General features: G+C 40.4%; 1 protein-coding gene across 4 annotated transcripts in view; it reads left to right on the top strand.

Annotated features, from left to right (window-relative positions):
• Positions 1-1,722: 1,722 nt before the first annotated feature.
• FER (FER tyrosine kinase) overlaps positions 1,723-11,512 on the top strand; it is a 451,703-nt gene continuing 441,913 nt past the window's right edge. Inside the window, exon 1 of one of the 4 annotated variants that reach the window (XR_004429709.1) lies at positions 1,723-1,872. The gene's annotated coding sequence lies outside the window, so the exon portion shown is untranslated. The remainder of the gene's footprint in view (positions 1,873-11,512) is intronic. The other 3 variants (XM_033178964.1, XM_033178963.1, XM_033178962.1) reach the window with 3 other exon arrangements.

Raw genomic sequence — 11,512 nt, 5'->3', positions numbered from 1 at the left:
TATCTAGAGGAAAAACAAACTTCTCCTGTCTTTATGACGGAAGGTAATTTTGCAACATGGAGCAAGTTGCTCACCGAAGTTAGGCTCCAACGCTCTCACGGAAACTGGGAGATAGGGAGGCATGCTACTCCCTTGATATGTGCAGTATTTCAAAAAAAAAAAAAAAAAAAAAAAAAGAAAGAAAAAGAAAAGAAAAAGAAAGAAAAAAAAAAGAAGTAAAGAAAAAAAGCTTCCAGGTTCCAGAGACATTCCTGATCCTAAAGTTGACAAGACCTATCTAGTCCTCAAATGGATTTATACACATTTCAAAGAGTTGAGAAAGTACTTAACAATTAAGAAAGTACTTTAGTTTTCTAAGACAAATGCTCGGAGAAAAAGGGACAGGAAATCTCATCCCCTATTTTCAATAGGGAGAATTAAACATCTTATTTAAAATTTTTATATTGGTTTTTGTTTCTTTAGCTTTAAAACAGTAGACTTACAAAAAAGTCCGACTAAAGATTTATGTGTTCCTATGTGTAGGGCTGTTCTCTGTGGTTAAATAAATAACCCTGCTTAGAGAAAATATTCACCACTCTTCTTTGGCTCCTACATAACTCAGTTTTTGAGAGGGAGGGGAAATACGGCATTGACGCTATGTGGTTTAACCAATGCAAAAGATACACCGCCTTAAAAAGCCTACTACAGGAACATGGGAGGGTCACACCCTGAATAATGACGAATACCTATCCTACTGTTACTGATCACCTAGTAATAATCTTGTAGTTCACATTACTCATTTTTCACCAAATTCTTTTGGTGAAGGACGCTTCAGAAACGGCCATCACTGAAGAGCAGACCCGTTTGGGTTCTCCACGCATTCTAGACTCCCGAAGAGGTAAGAATTATTATAGGGGGCTACTCCCAGGACCTGCTGTATGCTTTTAAACATCCATTACAATTCCAGCATTGAGTTTCTAACATTTTTAGGCAGGCTCAGGCACTGGGAGTACAGGATTGAAAGACCGTTCCTGCCCTTAAGGGACTCAAGAGTAAACTGGAGTTGTTGAAAACCATTCTAAAGCAATCCACGTTAATAACAGATGCAAGTAAAATGTGGGAACGTGCAGGAAAAAGTGACCAATTCTGAGGCTGAAAAGTGCCTATTTTAGGGGTAGGGGCCTCGCGGCCCTAAAGCGGCTTCCCTTCCTGGAGATTTCGGCTCCGCGGACAGTCCAGCGCCCTGCGGGCACACTTAACATTTTAATCACGCCTCCGCCCCCACTCTCCGAATTCCTTTCCGGCTGCCGACCCGCCGAGTAGTCCCTTCCAGGCGGCCTCAGCTTATCATCCCTGATCCGGCCACTTCCCGGCCACGGCCAGGCGAGCCTCCCAAAGTTTCCTGTGACGCCGTCGTCCGCCTCCGGCCCCATCTCACCCCGGCAGCCCAGGACACTGGCTAGGGAGGAGCAGGTTACCGAGGCGGGGAGAGCGGGGCACAAACGCACACACTTCGGGACTCCACGCGGGCTGGTGAGCGAGCCCAGAAGGCTGCGGCTGCAGCTCCGCGCCTCCACTCCCAGGGCCCGCAGCCCGGATTAAGCGTGCGCCCACCCAGCCTAGGGCCCAAGTCCTGCCCCTTCGGGGCCCGGGCCAATCGGCCGCTCCCCGCCTCCTGGGAGGTAGTGGAGGAGGGGACTGAGGGCCGGGCGGCTGCGCCCGCCTTCCGCTCTTGCCCATTGGCTGAGGCCTCGAGGGTGCCCGGAGACCGGAGTGCAGCGGGATTGGTTGCAGAGGTTCGGGACAGTGGCTCCTATTGGCTGTGGCAGCCCCCGTGACGCGGGGTGGTGACTGGCTCTGGAGTCTGAGGGGCTCCGGCTTGTCAGGTTCTAGGTAGGTGCGTTTCGCGCCGCCGGCGGTAGGCGCTGTTGCCCGGGGCAACGCGGGGGAAGGGGGTAAGAGGAGGGAAGGCAAGCCTAGAGCGGGGGCAACAATCCCTGCCAGCAGAGGGGCGCCCGGGATTCGGCCCGGGCGTTGGGGGCTGTGCCGAGGCTCTTCCTCCGCCCTCAGCCAGCGCCCCCGCCAAGCCCCGTCCCTGGCTGCGGGGTCATCCGCCCATCCTCCCGCCTGCAGCGCAGCATTCTTCGTTGGGGCTTGGGCCGGGCTACACACCCAGCCCCACGAGGCCTGCCCCTCCCACCACCATCCCGGGACCCGAAGGCTGAGGGGGCGGGTGCCCGCGCGAACGGGCTGTGGCGGGCGCAGTGGCTCCGCCCCGTCGCGGAGTCTGGGGGCTGCTAGGCTGAGGCGGGGTTGGGAGGGACTGTGGGCAACGCCCAATCTTGCCTGTACCCGCACCCCTTTTCTCGGCGGCACTCATCTCCTGGGCGCCGCCCTCCCGCTGGGGTGGCACCCTCAACCCCTGGTGTTCCCCCAATCCCTTCCTGCCTCTGGAGCCCCGCAGTCTCCCTTGACCCGCTGGGTCCTCCCCAGCTCTCCGCCTGTCACTTTCTCCCGCTTTTATCCCCTACCTCATCTTTCTCCTCCGGTCTTGGCCAGAGGCGTCCTCCAAGAGTCTACTTAAGAGATCTTAAATGTGAAACTAGTGTTGTCGTTGGTAATTTCTGCTCTGTGGTCTCTTTGCCGATTAGAATTGGGGAGATGTTTGGAGGCACCTTCAGGGGTCATCTTTTTGCCTTACAGTTTCCCTTAGCATCGACTTTCTGAATACGCTCATTGGGTTGTGTTGGTAGGGGCAGGGTACTTCTTGCATAAATTGAGGACTTTACTGTGAGGTGGGCACTTTGTACGTTTGTGATTTTGCCATCCACCGTAGTGCAATCCAAAATCTAATAATTTGTTAAGGCTGTTAGCCTTACATTTTTCCTTCGCCTTATGGTTAAAAAAAAAAAAGAAACTTTTTAACCTTTTTAATTCAGAAGTTGCGTATATTAATGGTGGTCTCACTATCACTTTGACATAAACTGCTGTAAAGGTGTACTGCCATTTTCCTTTTATCCAGATATTTGAAGATAATAAATTTCTCAGATTAAGTCACCATATATAGAAGTGTAATGGAAAAATAATTAAGAGAATAGATCAAAACTATTTTAATGATTAAAGATTAGAAAATACTTTTCAATTCATATGTGGAATGAGAATAGGATTAAAAAAAACTATTGCAAAATCTATAGTGCAGTATTTGTAGTCCTGGTATATATACCTATGTTGCCTTTAAGAAGACATTTGTGAATAGCTGCAGGTTTGTCAGTCAGGAAGGCAGAGTGTATCTTTTTGTAGTCCAGGAAAGCTTTTCTGCTGGTACTTTTGAGCCAAGAGAATTATGCTTCCAAAGATGCTGGCAATATATTAAGAGAGTACATAGGCATACTTCTGTTTTCATCTTTGAAAGACCTTTGGTGAAGATCTGTTTCTCTTCTGCATTGATTGTTGATAGCATTAAATATACATCATCTAAAACTATATAGTGTCAAGTTGATGCAGCTTCTGCACTACTTCAAAGGTTGATGTCATTAGTTCAGAAGAAAGAATTCGGGCTTTGGTAGACAAATCACTTACATTTCATCTTCAGTCTAGGTGTTACGGTAACTCTGGACTGTGAACATTTCAAATTTACCAGTTTTTTCTCACCTATTTTACTATGAAAAATTTCAAACAATGCAGAAGAGTCGGGTTGAACCCACCACCTATGTATTTAGCAATAGCGATTTCAAGGCTACTGTTATACAGTAAACATTAAGGAATAGAGGAACTGAAATGATCAAGCTTAAAAAGCAGCATATGTGGCCGGGCTCAGTGGCTCACGCCTGTAATCCCAGCACTTTGGGAGGCCAAGGTGGGCAGATCACTTGAGGTCGGGAGTTGGAGACCAGTCTGACCAAAATGGAGAAACCCGGTCTCTAATAGAAATACAAAATTAGCCAGGTATGGTGGCTCATAGCTGTAATCCCAGCTAATCGGGAGGCTGAGGCAGGAGAATCGCTTGAAACTGGGAGGTGGAGTTTGCCATGAGTGGAGATCGCACCACTGCACTCCAGCCTAGGCAACAAGAGCGAAACTCCGTCTCAAAAAGACAAAAAAACAAACGAACAAAAAACCACAAAAAGCCCAGCATATGTATATACATGTGTATGTAGTATATAGTATATGTGTATATACACACCACCAAATTATAAGGTGCTTATTTTTGTAAGTGGGAATTGTACTTACTAAAACTATACTAACTTAATTACATGAGACTATTCAAAGCAATCTTGTGAGTGAGGTAGGAAGTCATCATCTTTGTAATTAAGGCCCAAATGAGTAAACTGCATTTTGGTAATCAGACAAAAGGAAATCTGATGAACTTGTTACACAAATAAAAGTTTTGCTTCAAAATTGGACTCCTGTGTAAACAGATTATAGTTTTGTACTTGATTTATAAGCATCTTTTGGAGGGAAGCCTAAGGGACTATCAGTTATGTAAAGTTTGGTAACAAACTTGATAAATTGGGTCAATCTTATGTCTGTTCATTTGGAATAAGAATGTATTTTTGTAATAGAAAAAGCTTACAAATGTGAATTTGTTTTAGTAGAACTGCTTCATGGAGACTGAAGTAATTAGATTTAAGTCAGTATTTCAATAGGACTCAACTATCTTGGGTGTTGTCTCATGGTTCTGAGGAATATTTTGATACAAAACCTCAATTTATAGTAAAAGAGTAAGTGGAAATGGGTATAAATTCACACATTTGTATATCTGTGATTTTTCTATACCTGGGAAATTCCTGCACACCTCTTTAAGTATTTGAATCTTGCTTTTTAGTTTTTGCATACCCTAAATCTGTTTTTCATACTTCCTTCATTCATATAGTAATTTCTTAAATATTAAGGGCTATGTCTCAGAATTTATAGATCTCTGGATTGCTTTATACTGTTTTTCCAGATTTCGTTTGTCTTTGTTATGCTTATGTATGGTTAACCTATCATGCTATTGATAGACTAAAAAAAAAATTAGGTCACAGTTTTAGAACTTTAGTTGTAGATTCAGTAAATTCAGAAACAATTGGATTTTTTAAAATCAAGGCTCCAATTTTCCCTTCCCTCCCTACCTCCTTCCTTTTTTTACTCCTTTTCTTTCCTATTTTTATTTGATTATAAATGTTAAATGCCTTACAATCGATTCAGAAAAGTATGGAGAAGAAAATGAAGTCACTCATCATTCTACCATAGTTAATGATTTGGAAACTAACAGAAACTTGGATTTCTTCTGTAACACTCTACCAATTATTGAGACTTTATGGTTTTCATTTCAGTGTATCTGCATTCACATCAAAATTTGTAAGAGTTCTTGAACTTGAGGCTGTTACCTTAAATTAGTAGAGGGCTCCTAGATCTGGGGGAAAAAAATGGAAAAGAATAAATAGAGGACAGATTAGAGTCAGAACAAAGGAATTAGACCCAAGCAGTTACTGTTTCTTATTCTGTAAGTATAAATATTTTAGTTTACCATATAAAACTGCTGTATGGCTGACAAAATATGGGGCCGTATTTTTTCTTTGGAATTCAAAATATCTAGGTAAAACGAAGTTTTCTTGGTTCTTTTCAATAAATATTTCAGATTTCTCCATTTTTGGAGGATATTACATAATTCAGTTTTAAAAAATTTAATGTCATGCATGATTTGTAATTATTTTTAAAATATTCATATCAGACAATTACTAATTTTTAGTCTATTCATCACCACCATTCATTATAAACTTGATATTGTCACTTTTTTTAGTAGGTATTAAAAGACTGGACATTTTATGTAGGTATTCCTTGCTGGGTTGCAAAGTGTGGTGAAAAGAAGAGCCATTTATTTTAGAGTCAGATAATCTGGGAAAAGAAGAGCCATTTATTTTAGAGTCAGATAATCTCTTCTGTGGGATCTTGGACAAGTTATTTTATCTCTTTAAGTTATAATTTTCTCATCTATTCAATAGGGATAGTAAAATTGCTGCACTAGCTTGTTACATAGAAGAAATGATGGCCGGGCGCGGTGGCTCAAGCCTGTAATCCCAGCACTTTGGGAGGCCGAGATGGGCGGATCACGGGGTCAGGAGATCGAGACCATCCTGGCTAACATGGTGAAACCCCGTCTCTACTAAAAATACAAAAACTAGCCGGGCGAAGTGGCGGGCGCCTGTAGTCCCAGCTCCTCGGGAGGCTGAGGCAGGAGAATGGCGTAAACCCGGGAGACGGAGCTTGCAGTGAGCTGAGATCCGGCCACTGCACTCCAGTCCGGGCGACAGAGCGAGACTCCGCCTCAAAAAAAAAAAAAAAAAAAAAAAAAAAAAAAAAAAAAAAGAAGAAATGAGACAACGTAGGTAAGATTTAGGAAGTATTCAACTGACTTTAGGAAGTATTCAACTTCTGTATTCAGTTCTTTACATGATAACATTGATTTTATCTCTTCTCGTATTAATGTGTTTATTATACCATCCACAAAGTCCTTGTTTCAGACATAAGAAATTAAAATATAATGTACATTAAATTTACTTAAGTTGAATGACATTGGCATTTATACAGATAAAACAATTAGAAATATCTCAGATTAGCTGTTCTTTTTATAAATCTTATATTATTGTATCTCAGTAGAGATAATTATAAATTTACTTTAAATGATTTTTAACCCCAAAATATCTCCAGTTTGTCTGGATTCCTGATTTATTTTTCTTTTTCCCTAGATGATCATGTGTTTTTGAATGGTTGCCCTAAATTCCTTTCATTTAAACCACAGGTATTAGCTACATGTTACTGTCTTAAATCTCTTAAGTAGTGCGCCTGCAAGCACATTTTCTCAATCTGTTTAAAATTTAAACTTTATTTTTAAATTTAATAATACCCTTATTTGTATATTAGTTGTGTCTTTTCCACCTCCTACTGAAACATATGGTTATTTTTTAAGGAGCAGTATTTTACAGATATCCCTATTTTAGATTGTGTGTTCTCTAAATATAGGGTTCCGATTCTTAAAGAACATACAGTTTAAATGGGCAGACCAGCCTATAGTTATTCTGTGTAGAGAAGCAAGCACTGAACTGAGTTAGGAGTTGAACTAGAGTCCATATGGTCTCATCTAGCAGTAAAACAGATTTTTGTGATTCAAGTCAGTGTTTCTCATATTTTTCCCCATCCAGGTACAAGATATTTACATGTGTGACATATTCCACTGTGCAGTTTTCTAGCATGCAAGCTCTAATTCAGTCTCTCTCCTATTCAAGAAAGCATATTAGAATGCAGATGATTGAGAGTGACATCATTATGGGTATAAACTTGAATCTACTCTGATTTATTGGAGAAAGTGAGTCATTAAAAAATGTGGGCTGGGTGCAGTGGCTCATGCCTGTAATCACAGTACTTTGGGAGGCTGAAACGAGAGGATCACTTGAGCCTAGAAGTTTGAGAACAGCCTAGATAATATAACGAGACGCCACTCTACAAAAAAAATAAAAAAAATTAGCCAGATATGATGGCATGTGCTTATACTACTACTAAGGAGGCTAAGGCAGGAGGATTCCTTGAGCCCAGGAGTTCAAGACTGCATTGAGCTATGATTGCAGCACTGTGCTTTGGCCTGGGCAGCACAGTGATTCCTTGTCTCAAAAAAAAAAAAAAAAAAAGTGTCTAAGTATTGGTAGTAACAAATACTGAAGACATACTTTACAATTCTATAGTTGGGACCCAAGTTATTTCCACATTTTCCTGAAGTGAATGCCCCACTAGTTTTTCTTATCATTCTTATAATGCTACAGATGAAAATACTTTTACACTAATTTTATGTAATTAATAAGAGTCCTACATTTAAAAGTTAGAATAACTTAATGAATATTTTAAAATATTTGGGTAACAGTACCTCAGTCTTTATTGTGACTGAAATAACACTAATTGTAGAAAACAGGAAATTAGTTTTCTAGTATAAATCATTTTACTTGCAAAAAAGCTATTTCTATATTGGGACTTAAGGATTTAGGAAAAGTGGAAACAGTACTAGAATTTTTATTTTCTAGGCACTTAGAATATAAAAATGCTCTTTGCATTGGCTCAGTCAGAAAAGTATCTTTGCATTACTATGAATAGGGCTTACTTTTAAATCAGTCATCCTTTGTGGAAGTACCACATATAATATACAGTTCTAAGTGAAGACTTAGAAAAACTATGTTCAGTAGACCTTTGATATTTGCAAGTGGTATTTATTGAAACCTTTGTGAATCTAGGGTACAGCCACCTCCGTAAAATTTAGTCAGATTTAGTGGAAAAGTTTAAGTGATCCCTTCAGACTCGTACAATCCTGTAAGTAGGACTCGAGTCTTTAAAGCTATTAATTGTTTTACTTCTAAAATGAAGACCAGACAACTTTGCATTACATTATTTGTTTACAGGCAAGGTTCTTATTCTTGCCCCTTGTGTCCTATAGTTTGCGGAATAGAAGAGCATTTCTGGCTTAATCACAAAGCTTCCTGCATTGTCACAAGGTTTAGTCCTTGGTCGCTCTAAGGCTTTTCTGTATGCTGCTGTTTCTTGGATGTTTTCTCCGTGGAGTTGAACACTTCTGTAGCATGTGTCCTTTCTACTCTCTGGATGTCTTCAGCTTGGGAGAATTTCCCAAGCTTCTGTGGATTGATGGGGCTCTCTTGTTAATTTCACATTATACAAAGAAAAGTGCATTTGACTCTTCTGGCAGTGTTCAGGGTTTTTTTTTGTTGTTGTTGTTTTTTGAGACAGAGTTTTACTCTTGTTGCCCAGGCTGGAGTGCAATGGCGCAATCTCAGCTCGCTGCAACCTCCACCTCCTGGGTTCAAGCGATTCTCCTGCCTCAGCCTCCTGAGTGACTAGGATTACGGGCATGCGCCACCATGCCTGGCTCATTTTTTTGTAATTAGTAGAGATGGGGTTTCACCATGTTAGTCAGGCTTGTCACGAACTCCTGACCTCAGGTAATCCACCCGCCTCGGCCTCCCAAAGTGCTGGGATTACAGGCATGAGCCACAGTGGCTGACTGCAGTGTTCAGTTTTGATAACAAATGTGTCAGTAGCCACCCTAGCAGCTATACCACATCTTGTTTTATGAAAATACATGGTATCAGCTGGGCACTGTGGCTTACGCCTGTAATCCCAGCACTTTGGGAGGCCGAGGTGGGGGGATCATTTGAGGTCAGGAGTTTGAGACCAGCCTGGCCAACGCGGTGCAACCCTGTCTGTACTAAAAAAATACAAATATTAGCTGGGTGTGGTGGCGCGCACCTGTAATCCTAGCTACTTGGGAGGCTGAGGTGGGAGAATTGCTTGAACCTGGGAGGTGGAGGTTGCAGTGAGATGAGACCGTGCCATTGCACTCCATCCTGGGCAACAAGAGCGAGAAACTCCATCTCAAAAAATAATAATAATAATAATAAATTAAAAAAAAGAAAATATACAGTGTCTTGACTTTCTCTTGAATTTTTTTTAGAATTACATGCTTTCTATGTACTTTCTTATATAGGTTAACCATTATTTAAATTTTCACTAAGATTTTACAAACTTTGATTTACTAGGAGCAAAGGAAACATTTTCAGGTATCACCTTTTTTCTTTGTTTCAATATAGAAGTGTGTAATGGACTTCCTAATATGGAAAATCCAGTCACTATCACATTTGCCATCCATTCTGAATCTACTCCAAATGTATATATTTGGCTAAGTACCATTACTTTGTGATGCCTGTTTACTTTTTATATATTTAATAAATTTGCTATAGTGGCGTAATTAAGGGGAACTAAACAATGTTGTTTCAGATAATTATTAATGATAAAAAATGGCGATAGGTAATTATAGGTCAATATAACTAATTAATATGATACTATATAATTATCTAGTTAATGATAGATCAGTATTTCAATTATAAGCATTTATGTTGGGGATGATGTATAAGAATCTTTAGGTAGATTTATTTATTTATTTATTTTTTATTTTTTATTTTTTTTTGAGACGGAGTCTTGCTCTGTCGCCCAGGCTGGAGTGTAGTGGCCGGATCTCAGCTCACTGCAAGCTCCGCCTCCCGGGTTCACGCCATTCTCCTGCCTCAGCCTCCCGAGTAGCTGGGACTACAGGCGCCAGCCACCTCGCCCGGCTAGTTTTTTGTATTTTTTTTCGTAGAGACGGGGTTTCACCGTGTTAGCCAGGATGGTCTTGATCTCCTGACCTCGTGATCCGCCCGTATCGGCCTCCCAAAGTGCTGGGATTACAGGCTTGAGCCACCGCGCCCGGCCTAGGTAGATTTATATACAATAGAAACTTTTTACAAAGGAAGAAGCCAATTTCTTTCTCCTACACACACACACACTTTTTGTTTTGTTTTTGTATAGTTCTTTTTTCTCCCCTCCTCAACATTTTAACCTCTCAGGTAGAGATAGTTTCTGTCAATATAAGTCTTAAGTCTTTTAGTAAATTATATGGCTTCAGATATAATGGTGGTGGCACCAACATTTCTTTAGTGCCTGCTAAAAGTGCGATGCACTTTTGTACATTTCTTTTGAATTTATGAATTTGATGGCTTGCATGTTCTTTTTGTGATCTGGAACCAATTTTAGGTCATATCATTTATTCAAGGAGACCCAGTTATAAAATGATACTGAGATTTGAACTTGGGTGTTTCATACTTTAAACCTGAAATAAATGTGAATGGTAAAAGTCTAAATATAGTAAACTATTAATGGTCCTGGATTTAATAGAAGTTTCCGCTATTTGGGAGCGACTCTAAAGGTCTATGTTGAAATATTTGCAGTTTTGCTGAGATTACTTCCTCTTATTAGAAGCAAGACCCTAACATATTCATGCTCCTGGCTGTCTTGTGTCTATATTTTGCTTTGGCTTTGTTCTGTTTGAGATTGTCCTATACTATAAATTATGTGAAGTTATAAAATGTTTCTTTGTAAAATAATTTCCTGATAAAGAAAGCCAGCTGCTAGAAGTGGAGAGAGAATAAAGAGGCCTGAGAAGGTGGTGGATCTTAGCTAGAAAACAGACATTTTTGAATAAGTTTAACAATGGAATGTTGAATTTAGTGAGTCTTTGATCTTGATGCGAATCAATCCACCATGCCTTAGAGGTAAAAAAAAGTTAATTTGTGAAACATTTTCATTGAGTGTTCCAGCTCTGTCAAAAATTCTTATGGTCTTTAGACAGACTTCTTGAAAATGTCAGGAATCTTACGTTCATAAATCCTGTCCTCCATCCCTTCTGTCCTACCCTCAACAATAATATTTGAAAGGAATTTGTTTATTAACAGCTACTACTTTCTAGAAGTTAATATAGTTCTGACAAATATCCTAAAATGTTAACATAAACAACAGTGTCCTAACTTCTGGGATAATAGGGGTTTGCTTTTGTGACTATTTCACAATTAATCATAACAATATAGTAGCTAGACTTTGGTGGTTGCCTGTTTTAAGTTTCTGATTTCTTTTCTGTATTTTGGAGCCTGGTTTACCCTGTGTCTGGAACTGGCATTTTAAA

This window comes from Trachypithecus francoisi, unplaced genomic scaffold, assembly GCF_009764315.1.
Source record: "Trachypithecus francoisi isolate TF-2019V2 unplaced genomic scaffold, Tfra_2.0 Lachesis_group2, whole genome shotgun sequence".
Taxonomy (NCBI): Eukaryota; Metazoa; Chordata; class Mammalia; order Primates; family Cercopithecidae; genus Trachypithecus; species Trachypithecus francoisi.
The sequence above is the reverse complement of the archived record's forward strand: the minus strand, read 5'-3'. Positions and strand labels throughout refer to the sequence as shown.